Source organism: Rattus norvegicus, chromosome 13 (assembly GCF_021556685.1).
Source record: "Rattus norvegicus strain SHRSP/BbbUtx chromosome 13, alternate assembly SHRSP_T2T, whole genome shotgun sequence".
NCBI lineage: Eukaryota > Metazoa > Chordata > Mammalia > Rodentia > Muridae > Rattus > Rattus norvegicus.
The window spans coordinates 35033730-35060015 of NC_141546.1; the positions used below are offsets into that span (position 1 = coordinate 35033730).

At 46.0% G+C, this 26286-nt stretch overlaps 1 long non-coding RNA gene across 3 annotated transcripts; it reads right to left on the reverse strand.

Moving 5' to 3' along the window:
- Positions 1-524: 524 nt before the first annotated feature.
- On the reverse strand, positions 525-23988 carry LOC148001581 (uncharacterized). 3 transcript variants are annotated; one of them, XR_015635467.1, is made up of 6 exons: positions 21010-21130; positions 4920-5052; positions 4678-4833; positions 3655-3848; positions 2248-2403; positions 525-559 (listed from the first exon to the last, which is right to left on the reverse strand). It is a non-coding gene; the product is annotated as an uncharacterized LOC148001581 (long non-coding RNA). The 3 variants fall into 3 exon arrangements; XR_015635468.1 differs by lacking the exons at positions 525-559; positions 3655-3848 and having other exon boundaries at positions 2210-2403; positions 21010-21145; XR_015635466.1 differs by lacking the exons at positions 525-559; positions 2248-2403; positions 3655-3848; positions 21010-21130 and adding an exon at positions 23463-23988 and having other exon boundaries at positions 4230-4833.
- Between the last annotated feature and the right edge of the window lie 2298 nt (positions 23989-26286).

The window sequence follows — 26286 nt, forward strand, 5'->3', positions numbered from 1 at the left end:
CGGAAAGAACTGAGTGGAAGTGCCTTCCAAGTCCTGAGCCAGAGGAGTTCAGTGGAACAACACTGCTGATTTAGCTAAAGGGTTGAGAGGTGAGCTGGGGTTGAACAACTTCAAAGGACTTTGAATGTTCAGATAGAGATGTCCTCTGGAGCAGTAAAGATGGGAATCTGTAACTGAAGTGAGCAAGAACATTCATAAATTAGGACCCGAAGATGGTTCAATTGGTAGGCATTTGACTTACAGGCATGAGTTCTAGCCTCAGAACCCACGTAAAAAGCCAGGTGTAGTGGCATGTGCTTACAATCCCGCCACTGGTCTCCTCACGAGTATACACACACACACACACACACACACACACACACACAGAGAGAGAGAGAGAGAGAGAGAGAGAGAGAGAGAGAGAGAGAGAGAGAGATCTCACTGGCTGTTAGCGGGTGGTTGAAGACACACATTGCACAATGTGCATGCTACATATGATTTTTAAAGAAAAATATATTGGGGATAAAGAAGGAAAAACTCCTGACCTTGCCATATTGGATATGTCAATAAGGTTGTCCATCTGTGGTGACAGAGAACACAGTCAACATGATTACCCATGATGAGTTTTAACACTTCCCAGACTGACTCTGGGAACACTGCAGTGTTACTGGATGACACAAACAATGGCTAACTATTTAAGGATGCTGCATGGTGCATAATGGAAATGTCCTACCACTGTCCCCCAGTGTTTTCCCATGACTTCCTTTCATAGTTTTTATTTAGCTATTTTATTCTGATCATAGTATTGCTTAAGCCTACTGTAGTTACAGTGTTCTAAATTTAAATTTAGATAGAAAGTTCTTAGGCTTAAGTGAATAAACATATAGAAATCATTTCAGAGCACCTCACAAGCACAATGCAAATACTTAAACTAATAATAATGTAAAAGACATTTTTATGATGTTGTACAACATAAGTTGTACCAGATTCTTTTGAAATAAAAGGTGTTTTTAATACATTGTCCTGTCCAGTCCCTCACCAGTTCCTCTACTAAGCCCTTGTTTGTTCATCTACTCAACACTCAGTCTTTATTTAAAACACGTGACAATTTATATTCCCTTAGAAAAACATTTGATGATTATAGCTCATTTTGTTCACTTGGTTCATTTGTTCTTTTGAGAATGAGATCTTGTTATGTTAATCAGGCTGGCCTTAAACTTGCAATCCCCTGCCTCAGCCCTCTGAGTGCTGGAAGTATAGACAAATGCTACCAGGTCTGGCTAGAGGCCAATTTTGAGAGAACCCACTGTGGCAGTATCTTGTTCAAATCGGTCCAAAGCATGAAAAAGGTTATTGTGTTGTGCATATCACATCAAGATTGGCTTGGGAAATTGTGGGACGTTGAGAATATCTGCCCAGCAAAAGGCTACAAAGGCCTTAGTTACTTTTCTATTGCTATGACAAGGTACCATGACCATGACAATTTTAAAAAAGTGTTGAATTGGACTGTGGTGGTTTGAACATTATGCTTGGCCCATGGGAAGTGGTACTTGGCCTTGTTGGAATAGGTGTGGCCTTATTGCAGGAAGTGTGTCACTGTGTAGGAGAGCTTTGAAGGCTCCTAGTGCTCAAGCTCTACTCAGAAAAGAGAGAACTTCCTCCTGGCTACCTGCAGAATCTGTTCTCCTACCGCTGCCTTTGGATCAAGATGTAGAACTCTTGGCTTTTCCAGAACCACGTTTGCCTGCACAATGCCATGCCTCCACCTTGATGATAACGGACTGAAACTCTGAAACTGTAAGCCAGCCAAATTAAATGTTTTCTTTTTAAGAGCTACCTTGGTCATGGTGCCTCTTCACAGCAATGAAACCCAAACTAAGACATGAGCTTAAAGTTTCGGAGGGTTAGAGTCCATGATGGCAAAGCAAAGGTATAGTGGCAGAAACAGCTGAGACTTTACGTCCTGATCCACAAACAAGAGGCAGAAAGAGCTAACTGTGAATGACACAAGTCCTTTAAAGGCTCAAAACCCACCCCCCAGTGACATACTTCCTCCAATGAGGCCACACCTTCTATCCTTCTCAAATAGTTCCATCAACCGAGGATAAGTGTTTAGATATGTGAGCCCATGGTGCCACTCTCATTCAGATTACCACATCACATTGAGAAATATCTGTGGCCCTCACCTTAGGGCACCGATGACAGACCAAAGAATGATTCTACTAGAGTTGGATTTGGTGACCCAGTGAGTTTATTGGACATACTTACAGGAACATAAATGAAGGGTCGCTTACTGGTGATTGAGTAACACCAAAGCAGTCACATCACCAAAGCCTCGCATCTGCTTGGATGTTCATTTCTCGATAGCAGCAACATGGAACACCCTCCTTCAGTTAAATCCCATTTTCTGTAAGTTTCTACTTCCTAGAACAAAGAGAGCGTGCGCAGCTAAGACAGAATGTCACACAGGTGTCAGGGAGGTACAGGAGGGCTGGCTGAGGTCTCAGGTGAGGGTCTAATAGCCTTCCTCCTCCCCACGAAGGAATTTGTTTCTTTTCTTTATAACACATTCCAAGGAGCTAATAGATAATTCTCAATGTGTTTGTAGATAAAGCTTTACCCATTGCCATAGTGTATTTCAAATGTGTTCTTAACTTGATGGCAAAAATATACCAAAATTTCCTGATTTAGGAGTTACAAATGTGAGCTGATTTTATAACAAGGAAACTTGTGTTCTTGAATGAGTCTCTGATAAGTCTATAAAGTCATCAGATGGTTTCTGCAGTTACTGGCCTTAGTCTTGTGTGAGCTAATACCGAACTGGACCACAGTCTAATAAACAGTGAAGGGAAATACAATGAAAATAGCAGAAATACTCATAAATTGATCTGGTCACAAGCAGGCAAGCAAGCTCAATCTTATGGTTGTGTGCTCCCAGTCTCTGAATATTACTAAGATCAATACTGGCTGCAGAATAGAAAAATGAAATGAAAGCCTATGTATTCCAGGGCAAGGGTTAGAAATCAGGGCAGGCCTGAATCGCCAAGATTCTAAAAAATAAAAAATAAAAGGAGGGTGGTGAGGGCATTTACCCTCTAGTGTTGAAATGCAGATGTTTTCCGATGATTATCTGAGGAAGCATTGGCAACTAAAATCAATAAATAAAGTCACATGGTTTTCATGAGGCCTGAGATGGATCATCGCTCAACAAAGAGTAAACAACGCTCAAAGGAAACCAGGTCACTGGATGAGTAAGCAAACTCTAACAAGAAGTCACTCAGGAGACAGGAAGATGCTACATTGTAAACTTGGGAGGCCATGACAAAGACCAAGAATGCAGAGGTCACCTTAGCTGTAGTTACCAAAACAGCCATACAGTTTGAGGTCAAGAATACATAACAAGGTGTTCTCTGAGAGGTTTCTAACCTGCTGTTTGAATGTGCTGCTGTTTGGTTCCCCCAATACACGGCCATTAAAAGGGAATCTACAACATGGGGTTTGTGAGGTTCAGGCCTCTCATCTCTAACTGAGCATAAAGTCTTAGTGGGCCAAAAATAGACATTATCCATGCGTGTGGGTGGTGTATGTGTGCATGCACATACACACTGTATATGTCTCTCAGTCACCCTCACCTTATATTTTGAGACAACTTCTCTCACTGAACTTGGAGCTCACCTGCCGGCAAGATTGACAGGTCAGAAAAACCTAGGGATCCTCCGGTCTCCACCTCACTGGCACGGGTCCTGGGCATGCATCGCTGTGCCTGGCATTTCAAACGTGGGGTCTGTGGCTCAGACTCCGATTCCCATGCTTGCCGTGGATTCGCTTTATCGATTGAGCCAACTCCCCAGCTCTGTCTTTATAACAGACTGACAGAAGTGGGAGAGAATTTCCTTTTTTTTCCAATTAGAGATGAATCTCTATGAAGTTTCCACTTGACAAAAGACAACACATATATGATCCAACAGTTAGACTGCTCCCACGAATGTATGTGGAAGTCATACAATGTGATGGACATTGCCCCCATCACAGGAACATAGGGCTTGGAGTTAGGTTTGTTCTGGGATTTGAACTTGCCCCAAACAGAAATCTATCCATCTAATAAAGAAAATACCAGAAAAAGATTTTGAATTGATCTCCCTTGGAATTTGAAAACCATCTCTCTCTCTCTCTCTCTCTCTCTCTCTCTCTCTTTAAAGAATAGGGGATTGGGTTTTGGAGAGAATTAAAAAAACTCAGACTCAGACGCGTTTAAGTTCATAAAACAATTTAGTGTTGAGCAGTCAGAAAAGAAAGCAAGGGTGTGTGAGCTTGTGGATAGCCCGAGAAGTCATGGAAATACTTGATACTCTCCGTGTGTTTTCCACATCTCTAGATTCCTAGATCTCACTACTCCCTGTTGTTTTAGAGACTTATACACTGCACTTCCAGTCCTATACAAGAAAGGCATGAAGAGTGCCATAGCCTGCACTCATTCAGAATCAGGCACATCCGGGTTCTAGATTTCACTCTCTACAGTCAGCCATGCATTCCAAGTCAAGTTTATGGACATCTCTGATCCTCCATTTCCCATCACCGAAAGGCTTCCCGTGATGAGTCTGCAAATTTTGCTTCATCTGCAATGTGGTTTCTGTGCAAGCAGAAGGACCTGGGTCCAACCCTCAATATCCACAAAAAAGCCAAGTGCAATGAATATACCTGTATTCCAGCATGGGGGAAAGGGAGACAGGAGGATCCCCAGGGCTCCAAAGATTCCAGACATAATCTTCTTTACCTCCATTATAGAGAAGCAATCCACTTCACCCTTAGTATGGATCTAACAGTCCCTCCTAACGCTGTTACTCCTTTCTTAGCCTGTTGACGTGAGGGTATCAGGTCAGGAGGAAGTTTGAGCATTCAGTTCAATACTTGTTTTGTCTTCTTCAAGGGATCCTACTCACAGCAAACTTTTAGGCCAGCAAAGTGTAAGGTTCTGGGAACAGGAAGCCAAGTTTTTCCCATTGGGTCAGTACGGCGATGCTGAATAGAATCATTCCCACTTCACACCGTCACTTCTGCTCCTACGAATCGTAGCTGTAGGAGAAGTAGCAACATATAATGGACGCCTATTTAAAGCACACACTACCTCCTGGAGAACCCTGCCACAGCCCTCCAGGCTGTTGTCTCCTAACAGATGTTGTAATTGTGTCTTCATAATGTCATTTCTCATTCTATAAGGATGACTGGGATGGGGGGGGGGAGGCTGACTGTCCACAGAAGGTGCCACCCTATCTATTTGATTTTTGAACCCCTCTTCTGATGAGCATTTACCCAGGACACAAGCATCTTCACATCCTTTGCCCATTTGGAGAGGTCTAGCCACTTACTTCTTCTCCCAAATAACCTTCTCACCAATTTCCTAATCATGTTCTTTCCAAGACCCTGACCATCCAGCCCATGAATCAGTGTACATCTGTCTGTTTCTTCTTCTGAGGAAAATGTGTACATATGTTCATTGGTCCACTGTGAAGATTTCCTTTCACTGGTATCCCAGAAAGGGCCTGCAATGTTGCCTTGTTTCCATACATTGAGAAGATGGGTCATTATGTTCCTAGATTAGCCACCTTCATGTTGGGATACCCTCCCCCCCATATCCGTTGTATCAAATGGCTCTGTAGGTGTGTGCCTTTATTTTCACTTGTCAAATGCTGTGCTGATAGAGCCAAGTGCTGGCAGGATGTTGCAGGTATTGCATTTCTATGGCCCATTACCTGCTTTCTTTAAGTAAATGCTTGCCCTTATTCACCTGCCCAGATGGTTCTCTGAGGTTAACATGTTAAAAAGCAAGCATCCTTGGTGAGGGTCATGTAGCCCTCCGTGCCAAAAGGCAACATAGGAAGACAGCCCACGTGTTGTCCTGCTGCTGATTGGCTCAGACTGGATAAACAAGGAATGTAGCATTCTGTAGAATAAACAGCTGGTGGCTGAGGCTGGGGCAGAATGACCGATGGAGCAGACAGATTGACCTGGCAGACAGAGAGGACAAAGAGAGACGCAGAATGGGACAGAGCAGAGAGAGGGAGAGAGGAAGAGAGGAAGAGAGGGAGAGAGGGAGAAAGGGAGAGAGGGAGAAAGGGAGAGGGAGAGGGAGAGGGAGAGGGAGAGGGAGAGGGAGAGGGAGAGGGAGAGGGAGAGGGAGAGGGAGAGGGAGAGGGAGAGGGAGAGGGAGAGGGCACCATGTGGAGCAAAGCAGTGGTGAAGTCTGGGTAAGTTAGGAGGCTACCTGAGTGACTGCCATAGCAAACAGGCCATTAGCTTTATCCTATATAGATATCTCCATGTCTTTATTACTAATCCTCAAGTGGGACCCCCAAAGTCCTACAACACCTTCATGTTGCTCATGTGTGTGCTTCTGAATGCTCATGTTCTATAGACTTCTCCCAGTCTCATTTCACAGCTTCTTTTGTGCTTTTCCACTTTATATTTCCCATGCTCTAGCCTGACCCTTTCGTTTCCAAAAGGATCACCTCAACGAATGAGCTCTTACATTGGGGTTCATGCTATGAGTCCTAAGTTCTTTCTGTATGATCCAGTTTGGCTGTGCACCTAGCTAACCAGGTAGCATCAGAATCACCCCATGGCACACATGGGGTGCCCCCATGACATCAGCTGTACTCTGATGGTCAGTGAATTCCAAGATCAACATCCTGGAGCCAAGAACTGGACCCGAGATACAGAGATAGTGGGAGAAATATAAACCATTCATGAAGAAAGAAAAGGAGATTCGTGAGAATGGACGTTGTCCTGAGAAGTGGGAAAGATCTGAGTCTCAGTGAGACAGAACCATTGAACGTGAAGTTCTGGCATTTGGAGGGAACACGTTTGCTGCGGTTTTGTTCTTTACTTTTCTGTCCTTGCTGTTTTCTCACATTCAGCCCACCGTCAGAGGAGTTTCCAGTGTCATTGGTTATTCTTAATCTTCACACCTCTGGTGTCTCTTCCTTCCTGCCCTATTTTCCTTATCAGGGCCTAGACTTAAAGAGAAGAGTAAGTACCTCAGCCTTCAACAAGAGACACAAAAGAAAAAATTGCAACTACGTTTGAAGAAACCTTCGAGCGAGATTGAGTAGCATGTAGCACCGAGACACTACAAAATGCTGGTATTCGTGACTAATAACTTTTTACTTTGCCTAAAATTTTTCCTGCAGCTCACTTCATTCTGGATGCTAGAATCAAATATTCTAGCGGACTTACCTTGCCATTCTGTCTTGAAGTGTGATTGCTTGTCTATTTTCTGATTAAGGTCATCCAAAAACATCTTCTGAATTTATATAGACATATCAGACGCCAAAAGTTAAACTTTGAAAGTATTTAATTCCTTTTCTTATTATCCTTGTAAATGAAGTACTATCAACCCTTTCTTCTGTCTATATTACCTGCCACACACACACACACACACACACACACACACACACACACACACACACACACAGGGCAAGTGGACCATGCCATCAGACAGAAGAACTGGTAAGGTTGAAGCAGGTTCAGAAACTCTGGGGAATCATGATTGAGAATGGCATTGGAACCAGCTCCCAGCCATGCTCTACCTGTCCTGGAACAAGTGACCACCACACCCCATTGAGATGGCCATGACAACCAGTCATGTAGGTACAACATCTGACATCCTTCCCCATGCAATAAAGCATCCTTAACATCCCAGACTGAGCCAACAGGAAGCATCTACCTCTGGACCCCACCTTACCCCCCAAAACATTTATAAAGTCCCTGTCCCCATGGAATAAAGTGCATGCGTTGTGTCACCAAGAATCATCTCTGGGTAGCTGATTTATTGTGCTGTAACACACTGCATTCATCACTGGACTCAGCTCCACCCAGCCGGTGGAGCTCATGCTACCAGGGCTGCTGTTGGCTGTGGGTTGTAGCCACATCCTGCCACTCACTTAGTGGCTCTGGTTACAGCTTCTGGCCACTGACTGCAGATGGTAGCGAGGAGACCAAGAGGCCTGCCCCACCCAGGCTTCTCCCTCCAGAGTTGTAACACTGGGCATTTGGTCTAGGTCAGAGCTTGGCTAAACCTTTCATGGTGGCCAGGCTAAAGATACTTGGATTGTATCCTACCTACCTGAGCAGACCACCAACAGTGCTCTGGTATCCCAGAGGTGAGGCAGGCATGCAGCCCCCCTCATGCACGTGTGTGTGTGTGTGTGTGTGTGTGTGTGTGTGTGTGTGTGTGTGTGCGCAATTGATTTACAACCTGTAAATGCTTGCCATCTTTGATAAATTGTGATGGAATAAAGGTCAGACAGACATAAATTTTAGTTTCTGTTACCTTTAAGTATCAGGGTAACTTGGGATAGTTATTTTAATTCTTTAAACCTTAATCTTGTGTATGTGCTAAGTAAGGATAGTGATGGTGAAACTAAATAAACGGAGATATATATATATATGTATATGCATATGTGTATACATGTATATACATATACATACTCATGCACACACATATATATACATATACATATATATATACATACATATACATACATATATGCTAGGGATTTGAGAGACACTTTATTTGGTAAAGTGCTTGGCTTCTCAGCATGAGGACCTGATTTGCAAACATGACTATGAAAGGCTGGGTGGTAGCTGGAGCTTGTAATTCCAATACTGGGGAGATGAAGCTAGGCAAATCCCAAGGGAGCATTGGCCAGCCTGCCTAGACAACTTGGCAAGCCCCAGATCAATGAGAAACCCTGTCTCAAAAACAAGGTGAATGGTGCCTGCAGAATGTTTCTGAGGTTGTTCACTGGCGTCCATAGGTACACATATGTGCAGCTATACACATAAGCACCTATACACCAGATCATGAACACAGGAGATTAACACATACTAGGCATCCACTAAACGGTAATCTTTCTCATCTCTACCCTTTTAAGAATATTTGTATTCATGCTTTGAGAAATCCGTATGCACGGATGTATCTTGATTACATCTACACTGAATTTCCCCTCCAACTCATCACCATCACACTTTAGCACTCCCTTCTCCCACTTGCATTAGGTCTCCTTTTTTATTTTTGATTTATTTTTCTAAAGATTTGTTTATTTTATGTATACAAACACACTGTAGCTATCTTCAGACATATCAGAAAAGGGCATCAGATCTCATTATAGATGGTTGGTAGGAATTGAATTCATGACCTCTGAAAAGAGCAATCAGTGCCCTTAACTGCTGAGCCATCTCTCCAGCCCCTGTATCCTTTTTTTAAATAACCCATTGAGCCCAATTGTTGCTTCTGACATTCTCATGGATGTGGGGCTGTCTTTAGGATTATGGAAAATTTACTATAACCCCGAAAGAAAATGACTCACCCAGCAAGCATCAACACCAATGTCTCTTTCGGTGTAGAGGCGCACCATAAGTCCATCTCCCATCCTCTTTGGGAATTTTGACTGCTTTGATCTCAAGAAGATAACCACAGATGCTGCGTTCACGAGTGCTGCAGCCATGACATGTCCAGAGGACAGCACTAACCAGCTGTCCCCCCAGTGTCCCCCAACTTTTGCAGGTTTTTCTTCCTCCCTTCCTCAGTATTCCGAGAGGCTTGCTGGGGTTGACATGAGCATCAACAGTCACTTTTTCTCATCATTTAGAACAGTTATAACTTCATCTCTAACCATTTTTCTTGGAAACTATGACTACCTCTTTCTGTCCTCTGGCTCTACATAAAACTTCACCAACGAGGGATCTCATAATGCTGCATGCTCTTCGTGGCCGCTGTTTTGTTGCGTCTAACTTCGCTCACATTTTCCGTGACACCTGCTGGATTCATCCCGTCCATTCATTCATTATCTCCTTTTGTAAGCTTTCCGAGGTTGTGCTAGATAACCAAGCCCAGAGGTGCCATGTACGGATCGCACACTGCTCCTGCATTGAACGATCTGATGTCAGCCAAACTCGAACGTCCAACCGCTTTCCCTCTGCCACCAGGTATGAGCTGCCTTCCTGAGGGACGCTAATGTAGAGGAATGTTGCTTGTCTTGAATGGTTGCACTGCTTGCAGGTGAATAATTAGTCACTAGTCAGTGTGTAAATACTCCATAAATCGCTTTATTTGTTCATGTAAAACGCTCTGCAGAAAGAGGAGGGATTATAGCAGCCGGGGCTGAACAGGAGAGATAAGGCTTTGTGGCAAGAAGATGCAGGAGAGGCAGCACTGCCATGTATCCCTCTGCTGGGAGGAAGCTTACAGCTTCTCCTCATTTCCTAACAACATTGACCCCCCTGGGTGAAGAACCTAAAGGACAAATTCCACTCTTCTGAGTACCAAAGCCAGCCATAAGCTGAACTTAAATCATATCATAAAAGCCCTCCAAGAAACCGGAGGGAGGTTCAGACAAAACCGAAAAGAACCCAGAGCTAAGTATGAAATATTACTCAGAACCATGTCCTTGCCTCTCGGTGCTGATGAAGTGAAAACCTAAGCAGCATCCCTTGCAGACTTCAGGGAACGCTGTCCAGCAGCCATCTCCAGTACTTAGCAGTGGCTCTTACAGGGATTCCAATTCCAATGGGGAGTTGGGGGGAGGCAGAAGAGACGACGAGGGGTCAGCCTCACGTCCTCTCGCTGGAGCTGACTCGCCAGGTGACCTTCAGCCAGGCACCTCCCAACCTGGGCCTTCATGCCTGAATCTTCAGCTTGAAATGAGGTGAAACCACAATTTCTGCTTTCAATTTTCCCCCCAATCAGCTTGGTTGACCATGAGCTAATAAAAAAATATGTCGCTTAAAGTGTAAAAAAGAGGAGCTGGCTCACCAGGTAAGAGCATGCGCTGCTCTTGCAAAGGACCTGAATTCAGTTGTGGGCAGCTTGTAAGCAACTTGTCATCCCAGCTCCAGGGGATCTTATACCCTCTTTTAACCTCTGAAGTCACCCCTCCCATCTCTCTCTCTCTCTCTCTCTCTCTCTCTCTCTCTCTCTCTCTCTCTCTCTCTCTGAAGTCACCCCTCCCGTGTCTCTCTCTCTCTCTCTCTCTCTCTCTCACACACACACACACACACACACACACGCACACACACCACATAAATACAAAAGTTTTTAAATTAATATAAAAAATAGTCTAGAGACATAGCCCAGTTAGTTGAGTGCTTGCCTAACATGACTGATGCCCTGAGTTCCATCTCCAACACCACATAAAACCAGACTGTTGTTGTAAAAATATAAAAATAATAAAGAGTAACGGTGTCTTTTACCCCGTTAGCTCTGTACCGCGGTGCCCTAAGATATCTGCTAGATATCTTGGCAGAAACACATCCCAGCCGCACACTTTCCTACTCAAACCCTCACATAAAAGAACACACAACATAATAATCTTAGATCCAACTGGTAAGATATAATTGCCCACTTAAACATACAAAGCCCGGTACTATCCATCCCTTGAGAACATTATTTACAACCTGTAAATACACAGAGCAGAATCTTAACATCACCTGCCATCTTGTCCTGCCACGGCTTCTCCACTCCTCTCCTCCGCCCTGTCTCTTCCTCTCTCCCCTAGTCTCCTCCTCTTCCTTCAAACTTCTCTCCCACCCATCCTTCCTTCTCCTCCAATGACAGGCCTCCTTCTATCCTGTACCTGCCTCACCTGTGACATCATCCTACACCAGACATGAGAGAACATACCGTAAGCCCAGTACTTAGGAGATAGAGGCAAGAGGATCAGAAGTTCAAAGTCACCCTTAGCTACCTAGCCAGTTCAAGGCTAGCCTGAGCAACAGGAGATCCTGCCTCAAAATAACACATAAAAAACCTAATATCCTTTTTAACCTCTTTATATATTTGTTTGTTTGTTTATTATTTTTACACTCTAGATTTTATTCCCAACCATCCGGCTGTTCCACATCACATACCCCCCATGAGGATGTCCCCACCCCACCAGACTTTTAAACTTCTGAAGTCTAATATCTTTTTAAAAAGAAGTTTGATTAGCATACAATCACCAGGCCAGGAGACAATCCCTCAGGATGGCTAGTTCCACCCAAAGACACTCCAAGGAGACTGGAGAAGTAATAAGCCCCTCAATGAAATTAACATTCTTGTACCTCCCTGAGACCCCTCCTCCTGTAGTTGTTTACAGATCTTCCCTACTAAGCTAATATCCTTACCTCACCTGGGTTCTATCTCAAAAAGAATAAATTTTCTAAGTCTACTTTCAGACCATTTAATCAAGAAGACCCAAGGAACCACAAAATGGGGCCCCAATTTCCCCCCATAACAGTATTAGGTGTCATGATGGCATTTCAAACATCTGTCTTTCTGCCTCCTTCTCCTCCTCCATTGCCCTCCTTGGTCGAGCATCCCATCTGCTGTGCCCTACTTCATATGCCATCAGGATCTTCTTTTCCTCTCCTATGCTTTCCTTTATAGCTTCATACCCTATGTCAGCATCCATTTATGTATATATACATGAACATTCACCCAAAGCTAGGATACACACATGAAGGGAACATGGGACTTAGAATATATAATATTTTTTTCTTTTGAAATTTTCATTCATATATGTCTTAGTTAGAATTTTATTGCTGTGAAGGGACAACATGACCAAGACAACTCTTATAAAGGAAGACATTTAATTGGGGTTGGCTTACAGTTTCAGATGTTCAGTCCATTATCATCATGGCAGGAAGACATAGTGCTAGAGAAGCCCAGAGCCAGGAGGAGGATCTGATTGCACACTGGGCAGAGCCTGAGCATTGGAGACCTCAAAGCATGCCTACACTAGGATACACTTCCTCCAAGGCCACACCTCCTCCAATATGGCCACACTTCCTAATAGTGCCACTCCTTATGGCCAAAGCTTTCAAAGAGTCTATGAAGACCTATTCAAACCACTATGCATATAATGTATTTTAATTATATTCGCTCCCCGCTTCTTTCCCAAATACTCCTAGACTTGCTACTCAACAAACCCATCTTCCCAGCTTTATGTTCTATTTTCCTCTTTATAACTTGGTCCAATCTGTGCAGCCCATCCAATGAAGCATGATCAACCTACCAGGGACCACACAATTAAAGAAAACTGATGCTCCCTTGTCCCTGAAGTCATCAACTGTCAATAGCTCCTCAAGTAGGGATGAGGGCTTGTGAGCCCTTCTACCTCCCATGCTGCCATGTTGCCTAGCTGTATGTTGTTTCAGGTTTTAGGTAGGCAATTTCATCTTCTGTGAATTCATGAGTGCAGAGGTCATATCATGCTCAGAAGACACTGTTTCACTGTGGTCCTCTCTGTCTCCTCTTCTACAATGGTGCCTGAGCACTGGGGTGGGATGCCTCATTCATAGGTAAACACTCTCAGACATTTGCTCTCTGTATTTTGACTGTTCTTGAGTTTCTGTAATTAACAACTGTCCACTGCACAAGGAGACTTTTCAGATAAAGTCTGAATGCTGCACTGTGTATAAAGATGCAAACTTAGAGAGCAGTTTGACAAAAACTTATAGTCGTAGATTTACTCTGGGGCCTATGATCTCCCCAATAATTGGTCTTTGGTCAGATTTACAGTATCAAGCATTTGTCCCTTCCTATGGAGCAAGCCTTAAATACAATCAGAGATTGGTTAGCCCCATAAAACTCATATTACTGTTGTACCTGTGGACATAATTTGCCACATCAGTTGTTATTGTAGCTCATAGGGTTCATATCTGGGTAAAACTTCCGATGATTTTTTTTCTTCTGCAACAACTGTGTAGCATCTTTCCATACTCTCTCTCTCTGTCTCTCTCTGTCTCTGTCTCTCTGACTCTCTCTGTCTCTCTCTCTGTGTATATATATATGTGTGTGTGTATATGTATATATGTATATACTTAGCCAATGGGAGGAAACTTGGTCAGTACCCACTTGACTTCTTCAAACCCCATGATCAAAGTTGGTGAATTTTGTTTTGTTTTGTTTTGTTTGTTTGGCTGGTTGGTTGGTTGGTTTTTAGCAATATGGTCTTACCATCAAATTCTAATCAACAACCAAGAGTATGGCAATGTCCTGTATTATCGTGGAGAATATATGTCTGGAACATCCCTGAGCAATAATTTAAGGGGAATTATCCCACACCTGACTAGAATTTTTATTTGACAATTTATGGCATTTGTTAGAAGCCTGTATAGGGTAACCCCAATTCAACTTTTATATGAGTGTATGCATTTATGAAATGTAAAGAAATCTTCTATATGGCTTTTCCAAATGCCCTTAGTGTTAGTTAGTCCTTCCTCACCCCTTCCTTTGCCCTGCCCTCCCATTCCTCTCCCAATTTAAATCTGTCTCCCCATTATTTCCTGTTCCCCTTCATATCACCTATATTTTACTATCCATATTCCCTCAAGATATTTTTTCTCCTTACCACAGCACCTCTTTTCTAGTTGCCTAGATTCTACATATACTTCAAGTTAAGAATACAGATCTAAAAATTCAGTGCTGGGATCCACTTATGAGAAATTTTCAGTTATAGTTTTTCTTTATAGCTGAATAAAAGCCAATGGTATTTAAGTACACTTTCATTACCAATTCATCAGTTGATACACATTCATCTTTGTTTCCATAGCAAAATTATAGTAGTAGATTCACCCATGGGCTCTTGGCTGGGCTTATAGTATTTGGCATGTGTTTCCTTCTTGGGAGTGGGTCTTAAATCCTATTAGAAAGGGGTTGGTTACCACCATAACATTCCTGTCAGTATTGCACCTTCAGGTATAACTTCTCACCCAGGTGATTATTGCTTTCCTGTGCTAGCTATTGTGAATAGAACAACAATGAACATGAACAAACACGGGCCTCTGTCATAGGATTTAAAGTCCTTGGTGTATAATCCCAGGAGTGGTATGACTGGGCCATAGGGTCAGTCCACTGCTTGCTTTCTAAGGAATGCCACTCTGACCCGCTGCATAGTAGCCACACCAGTGTGCAGTCAGCAGTGCCTGAGGGATCCCCTTTCCACACATCCTCACTAATACTTACTGTCTTTTTTTGTCTTAATCCCTCGGTAAGTAAGAAGAAGCTTCAAGTACTGCTAATCCTTATTTTCCTAGTGGCTGCTGATGGTGAACCTGTCTTAAAATGTTTCTTAGCCGTGTGTATTCCTTCTTTTGAGAACTCTCTGTTCAGTGAATTTTTTAATTGAGTTGTTTACTGTCTTGGTGCTTAATTTTTTTTCAATTCTTGGTATAGTCTAGAAACTAATATTCCTTCAGATGTGTAGCTGGCAGATGTTTTTAGGCCCTTTATTTTTCATTCTTACTTTTGGTCACCTCTCTTAATACATCTTTACTGAGCATCAGCTCTTACTGCCTCAAAAAATGTCTCCTTAATACTTCTTTATAAGGAACTGGGAGAGGTGGGGGTAATTTTGGAAACAGAAAACCTTAACATTTTATGCTACAACATTGCTTCTCCACCCTGTTCTGAGAGAAGAGAGTAGTTTGGTGACTGAGAGGGTCAGTATCACTCTGTGTCGAGAAGCCAAACAGGACTTTAAATACCTAAAATTGGCCTCTGTAGAGGAAACTCACCCTGCCTGTGCTGAAATCAAACTCTAAATACCTCCTCACACCGCCCAGCTAGAGGGAGGAAGGATTGCAAAACTGTTCCTAGTTAACCACTGCCAAGCAAGGTCATTGGTAAACAGCCTGGCATTCACTCTGCTGCCTACGTGGCAGGTGGCTCTGAAGCAAAGTAAAGGTCTACGGGGCAGATGTTGTTCTGTTGGGCGCTCAGACTTAGATATCTGGAAGATCTGAGGTGTGTCCTGGTTCTAGCATATGAAGTGTAGCTATATCATCGTGAACTAAGTGTTGCTAGCACTGGTTTCCATGGCCAAGCAGAGAAACAGAGAACTGAAGCCCTAAAGTTCAGTGATGATGTTGAACTCCTAACCTACTGAATAGAGGCTACAGCAAAGTCCACTGACCAGAAAGCTCAGCCAACTGGAATGCACCAGGTCTTTGGATTTATTAGTTAATAAGATTTCAGAGGGGGTAAATATAGAGACAAATAGTGACACAAGATAGGAGACAGAATGATGGATAATTAGATAGATAGATAGATAGATAGATAGATAGATAGATAGATAGATAGATAGATAGACAGACAGACAGTAGGTAAAGAAATAGGACCACGTACATAAAAGATAAATGTTCTATCATTAGTCCACAAAAGAAAAGCACCAATTATCCATTTGCTGCCATGTTACTTCTTATATGTGTGTGCCTGTATGTGGAGAACTGAGGACAAGTTCTTGAGCACCATCCAAGCTCTCTTTCTTTCCTCCTTCCTTTATCTCTGTACCCCTTTAACCTAGAGCTAAGTAGGCTAAGATGAATGGCCAGAGAGCCACAGGGACCTACCTATCTTTGCTCCGTAAGTTCTAGGATTACAAGTGTGTATCACCGCACCTAGTTTATCTACCTGAACTCTTGGGGTGGAACTTATGTCCTCAGGCCTGCAAGGCAAGCTCTTTACTGGTTATAACCTCCTGCTATCTCTTTAAATGGATACTTTCCCCCCTAAACCAAGGAACACTATCTTAGCATGCAGGACCGTCTCTGCTAAATTAAATTGCTAGGACTTAGTCAACATACTGTTCTTTGCTTTTCTTAGTGGTGAGAATTCAGTGAAAACTTCGTGCTGGAATGGAAATATCCTTTGACCTGCTTCTGAACACCCTTCCTCTAAGATGCTCTTAGGACTAAAGGATTCTTTCAGTGATTATTTCAATCTACAAGTTCCTCAAGGCCTGCTGCAAGCCCCATCAACTACTTGAAGGTTTTCCTGGTTGTCTTTGATCATGACACGCTTCCTTCTCTGAATTCCTATAGCACCTGCAGTATTGGTATATAATCTAGGGGTTAGCTTTGTCAAAAGGGCTTTTAGACTTTAAAGTGTTTGAGAGGTTACATTTTCATTCAAAGTGCTTACTTGCTTGCTTGCTTGTGAGTTAAGGCCTTGAGTACTGTAGGCTGGCCTTGAACTTACTACATAGCATAGCCCAGGATAAGTTTAGACTTCTGAGCCTCTCGCCTTCACTTCCCTGGTGCTGAGATGATTGGCTTATATTGCTACACCCTGTTTACGCAGTGCCTGGCTTGCACCTATAGCTTCCATCATGCTAGACAAGCGCTCTATTCAGCTCTGTCTTCAGCCCTGGCTTTTCACTTTTTTAGCTAAAACCTAAGTTTTGTTACCGAAAGAAGCACCACATTAGACAATGTCTACAGCAAGTCCAAGTTTAGGCAAACAAAGCATAAAGTGCTAGAAAGCAGTCTGAGATTCAGTGAAGTCTTGAAGTCGAGAGCCTAGAAGCCTGCCTGTTTTCATCGAATGACTAATACATTGAAAACAACAGAGAATGACTTCCAGAAGGGAACATTAGCCTTTGCACTTTAATATTATCCCTTGAGTTTCCGCAAGCTAAGTAAACACCAGAGCCACCACTCCCTCCTCTTGCTCAGACAGCCTCTAGTTCTGATTTGGAAGACTCCAAGATGACAGAAATTTTCCTTAGGCAAAGGCAATGATTTTGTGGGTCATTAGCTCTGTAGTTTAGGAAAGAATTCATGGATGGAATTGCACATACCACAGTAAAAAGTTTCTGCAGAGCAAAGCAAACAGAAGGGTAAAGAGAGAAGAGGCAGCCTGCAGTGCAGAATCAGTGAAGAATCATTGATAGCTAGTCATCTGGCAGGAGATTAATATCCAGAATTTAGGAGGAACCCCAAAAATATCAAACATCAAACGAATAAGTATGCTAACCGGGAAATGGGCAGGTCAACCGAACAGATACTTCTCACAAGAACAAACTGGGCTGGAGAAATGGCTCAGCTGGTCAAGGGCCTGCTGTGTAAGACAGAGGACCTGAGGTCAATCCCAAGAATCCATGTGGAAAATCCAGGGTGCAGGGCTGGGGAGGTGAATACAGCCTTCCATGTCCTTGGAGCTCACTGGCCAGCAAGCCCAGTCTACTTCCTGAGCTCCAGGCCAACAAGAGAGATAGGTGATTCCTGAGAAATGACACTGAAAATTGTTCTCTAGAGTCCACATGCAGACATGCAGATGTGTTCCCACATATACATAAGATAGTTTATAAACGCACCATTAAAAAAAAGACCCAATGGCCAGTAAACACTTGAAAAATCTACTGTCTTTAGTCATCATAGAAATGAAAATTAAAAGTACCTTGAGATTCTGTCTTATCCAGTCAGAACGGCTGTGCTCAAAAACCTCCCCAAACAGCAGACGCTCTAAGAATGGGAGTGGTTGGAGAGAAACTTCTAGATATAAGCTGACAGAGTGACTTGTTTTTTGCTTCTCTTTATTTTTTAAATATTTATTGGTGGGTATGTACATGTGAGTGTGTGTGTGTGTGTGTGTGTATGTGTGTGTGTGTATGTGTGTGTGTTCATGTAGTGCTGTATGCAGGTTTACATGGATGCATATGTGTGTAGAGGCCAGAAATTGAGTTCTTCTGTTTCTCTCCATCTTTTGTTTGTTTGAAACAGGGTCAACTATGTTACTCTCACTGGCCTGGAACAAACTCACGAGGATCTGCCTGCTTCTGTCTCTGGAATGCTGAGATTAAAGGCATATGCCATCATGTCCTTAAGACAGGACTCTCATTGGCCCGGAAGTCATCATTCAATACAACTTGCTGGCCCAAGAGACCCAGAAATCCACCTGTTTTCATCTATCAACTGGGATTCCAGGCACTTGTAAATACTCCTGTACTTTTTTATAATATGTATTTATTCTTTGGAAAATGTCATGCATTTATACAATTTATACAATCTGGATCTCTCTCTTCCTCCAACTCCTCCCCTGGGCGTGAGCAAGCTCTTTAGCACATGCATGGGCCTAAGGTCATCCACTGGGCATGAGCGAGCTCTTCAGTGCATGGGCCTAAGGTCATCCACTGGGCATGAGCAAGCTCTTTAGCACATGCATGGGTCTAAAGTCATCCACTGGCATGAGCAAGCTCTTCAGTAGTACATGCATGGGCCTAAGGTCATCCACTGGGCATGAGCGAGCTCTTCAGTAGTACATGCATGGCCCTAAGGTCATCCACTGGGCATGAGCAAGCTCTTCAGTAGTACATGCATGGGCCTAAGGTCATCCACTGGGCATGAGCGAGCTCTTCAGTAGTCACATGCATGGGCCTAAGGTCATCCACTGGGCATGAGCAAGCTTTATAGCTGCAGCAGCAGATGGTACACCAGAACCCCCTCTGTCTTCCACACTGGAACTGTTAATTGGCTTGATCTTGCACAGGTCTCATGCAAGTAACCATGGTGACCACAACTGCTGTGTGTCCATGTGGGGAACAGGCAGGCCTATCTAGGGGACAGCAGTTCACAGCACTCTCCCTCATCATCCAGATCATACATTCTTTGTATCCCCTCTTCCAAGATGTTCCCTAAGCCTGTGAATGGGGCTTGATCCAGATGCCTTATCTACGTTTGTTAAGCATTCACTGTTACTTATCGTTGGCATTTTAAGTAGTGAATCTCTTCAGTACCCACAATGCACTGCGATAAGGAGCTTCTCTGAAGAATTAGGAGCAGCACAAATACATCCACCTTTATAAACCTAAACATCCATAGGTGATTTGACAACATAACTATTGAGAAAAAAACAGCATCAAAAGGTTCTCCCCTGGGGTCCTTGACTTTCTTGGCCATGTTTTTGGCTGTGTTTGCCATACCAGCCATGAATTCCCTCCTGTGGAGCAGTGCTCACATCCAAGAGATTATCCACAAGCTGTTGTGCCGCCATTGCAACCACAGACACATCTTGCCTGGCAGGTCTGTATTGTTGCATAGAAGACTCAGCACTGGCTGGAGAGATGGCTCAGCGGTTAGGAGCACTGACTGCTCCTCTAGTAGGCCCTGAGTTCAAATCCCAGCAACCACATGGTGGCTCACAACCACTTGTAATGAAATCTGATGCCCTCTTCTGGTGTGTCTGAAGACAGCTACAGTGTACTTATATATGATAAATAAATAAATCTTAAAAAAAAAAAAAGACCCAGCATTGGATAAGACCACTGATGTCCCTTCTCCCCCAGTAGCAGCTTGCATAGGGTTTTCTAGCACTATGAGTGGTAACCAGCAGGGAGAGTTTTCTGATCAGTTCAGGATTGATTTCTCTATGTCCTGCAACAAAAGCATGTATTGCTTTTAGGGATGCGTCCTGTCACCATGTTACAGTAGGCAATCAAGAGCAATGGTGATAGGCTGTATGGGTTTTGATGCCTCTGAAGCCTCTTTGACCAATAAATCAGGGAAGCAATTCATGCCCAGAACTGAGCTTTTCACTTAATAACACATGTCTTCTGGGAACAGGATTGTTCACTAACAAGGAGTACTTGAGTTCAAACTTCCTCTAAAAGTTACATTTTTTTCAATTAGATTACAAAGCAGGGGTCTTCATATCGTCTAAGTTTTGGTTAAACGATCCCTTCCCCACCCTGTCCCCAAGCCCACTTAAACCTTTATTCACAGTATGTTTCCCCTGAGTGTTCATATTATGTTATACAATTCCTTCATTAAATTGTTTTTATTTGGATAGCAAGATCACAGGTGTTCCCAAGTAGCTTCTTCATGCACAGTTCATTTGGGTTAAGTTTTCCTCTGACCCTGCATTCCCCAATTCCCATCACTCCGCTGCCCATCACATGTCTCTCTCCTCTATTCCTGCTCTCTACTTTTATTTTACCTGTATTCTGCTAACACCAGTAGCAGCACCACAGCCTGTACCAGGCCTACTCACAGCTCCCAGGAATTTTACACCAGAAGTCTAGCCCCCACCTAGCTCCTGTATCAAGTTGGGAACTCAGCTTCTCCTACCTAGGCCTGCCTATGTCACCCGATTAAACCCCAGCTCCAGCTGCTTAGGCCTGTCTATACCTCCCCAAGCTTCCCTCCGGGTGCCAATTCTGCTCAAAGCTTCTGGGAATTTTGTGGCTGTGGTGCAGCCCGCATTGCCTCCCATACCTGGAGTTTTATGTGAGTGCCAGGAATCCAAGCTCAGCTCGGGTCTTCACACTTGCACAGCAAGACAAGCAAGCACATTATGGACTGAGGCGTCGCTGCTGCTCTGGGACCACATCCTTTTAAGCTTCCGTATGTCACTGTCTACAGACTTGTCTCCGGCTCTGCCCACACAGATGCTCAGGAAATGCTTGCTAACTGAACGTTTTTATGATCGCGGTTAGGAAGATGGGGATTTTTTTTCCCCTCTCTTGAGTCACCCAGGAGCATCGTTCTCATCCAGAGATGACCACGTTTCAGAGAGAGGGTCTCATAAAACATACAATTTAATGAAGCCATCTGGGAAGACAGTCGTCATATAAATGCAAGGTATTAATATTATCTGGCTACTTGGGGAAGAACCATGTAAATTAAGGTGCAGCCCAGCTCCATAATTCAAATCTACTATTGACGTACAGGTCTTTGGATGATAGACTTTTCAGATTGATATTTCTCTCAAGTCCAAGGCTACATCTCCTAGGCAATTTTTCTAGCTACTTTTGCAGACAGACTTTTTCACTTTTTTGGGGAAGTAGATTAGACATATTTTTAACAGGAGTTTATCAGCATCCGCTGAGCATCTTGGAACAGTTTTTTTTAATGTGTCTCTATTGCTTTTTTTGATAGCTTCTCTTCTTTACAAGCAAGAAATGTTACAAATTACTTAAGCACATCATTCCTGCTTGACTAATTATGCAGAATGCTGTGTGGGTATTGAGCAGTCTAATCGATTCAGCTGCCTTCGTTTCCTCTGTATTCTTCTATCAAAAAGGTGTCTTCTACTTCTGAGGTTTTTCTAAAGGCTGCTCTAGAAGGAGCAACCCAGCACTGCGTGATCCTTGTTAACCAATTGTTCTCTGGGAAGTGGTTGCTAAAACAACTCTGTACCAGGGTTCTCTGGAGGAAGCTAACAGATAGAATGAAAATATACTACAGAGGCGAGTTAATAGACTGGCTTGGCTTGCAGCAGACAGGCTTGACTAGTCCAGCCCTGACTGTCTGCATGCTGGAGAGACTGTGAACTGAGATGTTCAGCCCATGAGATGGATACCTAGAAGCCTCAGTCTGGAGCTGGAGGTCTAGAAGATGTCGATAGTGGTGCTGGTCTTCAGTCTACATCGGAAGCCAAGGAAGCTGAAGTCTGATGTCAGCAAAGATTAGCAGCAGCAGTAGCAGCAGCAGCAGCAGCAGCAGCAGCAGCAGCAGCAGCAGCAGCAACAACAACAACAGAATAGACATATTTACCTGCAAGAAAGCAGGCAGGCAAAAGCAACCCTGAGTTTTTGATAGAATGCATACATGCACATGTGTGCATGCATGTGTGTGTGTATGTGTGTGTGAGAGAGAGAGAGAGCTGCATGTATGTAGTGTCTTCAGATGCCAAAAAAAATGTATCAGATACTCTGGAGCTGGCTACAGGTTGTGCAATGCCAGGAATTGGTGCTGGCAACCCATACCAGGTCATCTGCTCCTCCCTGCTAATTCTTATCTTTAGCCCACTTAGAACCGTTTATACTGGGCCACCATTAGGAGGTGTTGTACATTCTCTCAAATGTCTTCATCCCTTAGTCAGTCCTTCCTGAAAATGTCTCCCAGACCCACCCAGAGGCATGTCCCAAGTGAATTAAGACACAAGTTGGCAATTGAGATCAAATCACAATTAAGAGTTCAGTCACAGCAACGATTGCACCACGACAACATCTTACAGGCCCGGGCTCCTGATCCTTTCTATAGCCTGGGACAGAAATGGAATGTACTCCCTGTACTTGACACAGGGCCTTGTGATCTCTACTGAAGAACTTTTCATTGATACTGAGGCTATGGCTAGCATTGTCATGTGAACTAAACGTTCTGCTGGTGCTGCCCACTCTCCCCCACCCATGTCTGAAGAAGAAACAGGATCCACTATTTGAGTGGACCTGCCATAAACACTGAGTCCATGTGGCTGAGGCACACACACACTCACCACACACTCCCCCGATTATACACAACTGCGTCCAGTCACATCACTCTTCATGGACATGCTCTGGGTTTCATGTTGGAGGTTTTCCCAGGGACCACACACAGGGTTTACTTTGGTCACTAGGGGCAGGCTTTCTGGTCCATCATTATCTATTACCCAGTGTTTTTATTTCCTTGATTCGATTTGATTTTGTTTTGGAGACAATGTTCTTCACTAGAACCAAAGATACCTTATTTGCAAGAGTAGTTTCCCAGTGATCTCCAGGGATCCGATTTTCTCTGCTTGACCCTTTCCCTGGAAACATAGTAAGGCTACAGACGCATGCATCTGGGAATGAACACACCTGTGCATGTGTGTGCGTTTGCGTGTGTGTGTGTGTGTGTGTGTGTGTGTGTGTGTGTGTGTGTGTGTGTGTGTGAATGCTGGGTATCTGAACTCTGAACTTCATACTTACAAGGCAAGTTCTTTATCGACCGAGCCATCTCTCCAGCACAGCCATGAAGGTTGGATACCCAGGTCCACTTCAGAGCAACTCAGAGCAGATGCAATGTGACTAGCTTTGGCTGCCCCTGTTGCTGCCTCTGCTGTCCCTATCCTGTGGCCCCTCCAACCCCTGCTACCCTTCCTAACCCTCCTGCCAGACCTACTGCCCCTCCTATCCCTGACACATCTCCTGCCCCTGCTGCCCCTGCTGCTCCTGCTGCCCCTGCTGTTGCTCCTCCTGCTGGCCCTCCTGCCCCTGCTGCCCCTCTAGTCCCTAACATACCTCCTGCCCCTGATGCCCCTCCTCCTGCTTCTCCTTCACCTCCTGCCCCTCCTCCTGCACCTGAAGCCCCTCCTGCCCCTCCTGCAGCCCCTTCTGCCCTTGCTGTCTCTCCTCCTTCCCCTCCTGGCCTTCCTGCCCCTGCAGCCCCTCCTGCCCCTGCAGCCCCTCCTCTCCCTGATGCCCCTCCTCCTCCCCCTCCTGCCCCTCTTACCCCTCCTGCCCCTCCTGCTGCCCCTGCTGCCCCTGTAGCCCCTGCTGCAGTCCCTCCTCTCCCTGCTTCCCCTGATGCTCCTCCTCCTCCCTCTCCTCCTGCCCCTCTTGCCCCTCCTGCCCTTGCTGTCCTTCCTCTCTCCCCTTCTGCTCCTGCTGCCCCTCCTTCCCCTGCTACTCCTCCTGCAGTTCCTTCTGCCCATTCTGCCCTGCCTGCAACCTCTCCTCTCTCTGCTGCCCCTCCTGTTCCTCCTGCAGCCCCTTCTACCCCTGTTGCCCTTGCAGCCCTTCCTGCCCCTCCTGCCCCTGCACCCCCTTCTGCTGCCCCTCCTGCTCCTCCTGCAGCCTTTCTGCCCCTCCTGCCCCTCCTGCAGCACCTCCTGCAGCCCCTCCTGCAGGCCCTCCTGCCCCTGCTGACCATGCAACCTCTCCTCTCCCTGGTGCCCCTGCTGCCCCTCCTGCAGCCTCTTCTGCCCCTGCAACCCCTCCTCTCCCTGCTGCCCCTGCTGCCCTTCCTTCTGCCCTTCCTCCTGCCTCTCTTGCCCCTCCTGCATGCCCTCTTACCCCTGTTGCCCCTGCAGCCTCTCCTCTCCCTGCTGCCCCTCCTGCCCCTCCTCCTGCCACTTCTCCTACCCCTCCTGCTCCTCTTGTCCCTCCTGCAGGCCCTTCCACCCCTGCTGCCCCTGCTGTTCCTCCTCCTGCTCCTGCAGTCCTTCTTGCAGCCCCTCCTGCCCCTCCTGTTGCCCCTGCTGCCTTTGTTGCCCTTGTTGCCCCTCCTCCTACCTTTCCAGCTGCCCCTCCTGTTCCTGTAGCCCTTCCTGTCCCTCCTGCCCCTCCTGCCTCTCCTGTCCCTCCTGCAGCCCCTCTTCCCCTTGCTGCCCCTCCTCCTTCCCCTCTTCCTGCCCCTCCTGCTGTCCCTCCTGCAGCCTCTTCTGCCCCTGCAACCCTTCCTCTCCCTGTTGCCCCTGCTGCCCCTGCTGCCCCTGCTGCCCTTCCTCCCGCCCTTCCTCCAGCCCCTCCTGCCCCTCCTGCATGCCTTCCTGCCCCTGCTGCCCCTGCAGCCTCTCCTCTCCCTGCTGCCACTGCTGCCCCTCCTCCTGCCCCTTTTGCCCCTCCTGCCCCTCCTGCAGGCCCTCCTGCCCCTGCTGCCTCTGCTGTTCCTCCTCCTGCCCCTCCTGCTCCTCCTGCAGCCCCTTCTCCCCCTCCACCCCTCGCTGTCCCTCCTCCTGCCCCTCCTGCTGCCCCTCCTTCAGGCCCTCCTGCCCCTGCTGACCCTGCAACCCCTCCTCTCCCTGCTGCCCCTGCTGCCCTTCCTCCTGTTCTTCCTCCTGCCCCTCCTGCTCCTGCTGACCCTGCAACCTCTCCTCTCCCTGCTGCCCCTGCTGCCCCTCCTGCAGCCTCTTCTGCCCCTGCAGCCCCTCCTGCAACCCCTCCTCTCCCTGCTGCCCCTGCTGCCCTACCTCCTGCCCCTCCTGCCCTTCCTGCAGGCCCTCCTGCCCCTGCTGACCCTGCAACCCCTCCTGCCCTTGCTGCCCCTCCTCCTGCCCCTCCTGCTGCCTCTCCTGCAGCCTCTTCTGCCCCTGCAGCCCCTCCTGCAACCTCTCCTCTCCCTGCTGCCCTTCCTGTCCCTCCTGCTCCTCCTGCCCCTCCTGCCTCTCCTGCAACTGCTGCCCTTCCTCCTGCCCCTCCTGCAGTTTCTTCTGTCCCTGATGCCCCTCCTGCCCCTCCTGCAGCCTCTTCTGCCCCCGCAGCCCCTCCTGCAACCCCTCCTTTCCCTGCTGCCCCTCCTCCTGTTTTTCCTCCTGCTCCTCCTGCCCCTCCTGCAGCCCCTTCTGCCCCTGCAGCCCTTCTTCCCCCTCCTGCTGCCCCTGCTGCCCCTCCTGTCCTTTCTGCCCCTCCTCCTGCCTTTCCTGCTGCCCCTTCTGCTCCTGTAGCCCTTCCTGCAGCCCCTCCTGCCCCTGTTGCCCCTGGAGCCCCTCCTCTCCCTGCTGCCCCTGCTGCCCTTCCTCCTGTCCTTCCTCCTGCCCCTCCTGCAGGCCCTTCTGCCCCTCCTCCTTTCCCTCCTCCTGCCCCTCTGCTGCCCCTGCTGCCCCTGCTGCCCCTCTTCCTGCCCCTCCTGCAGCCTCTCCTACCCCTGCTGCCCCTCCTGCCCCTGTTCCTCTAAGTTGCTTCTGGTTGGATATGGCTTCAGCAGTGAGAATAATGACTAGCACAAGAAGCCTCAGGCTTTAATCTTTCTGCATTAGATTGTGCTAATGATGACATTGCTTTCCCAGCTCATCCTCTCACATCTGAAAAACAA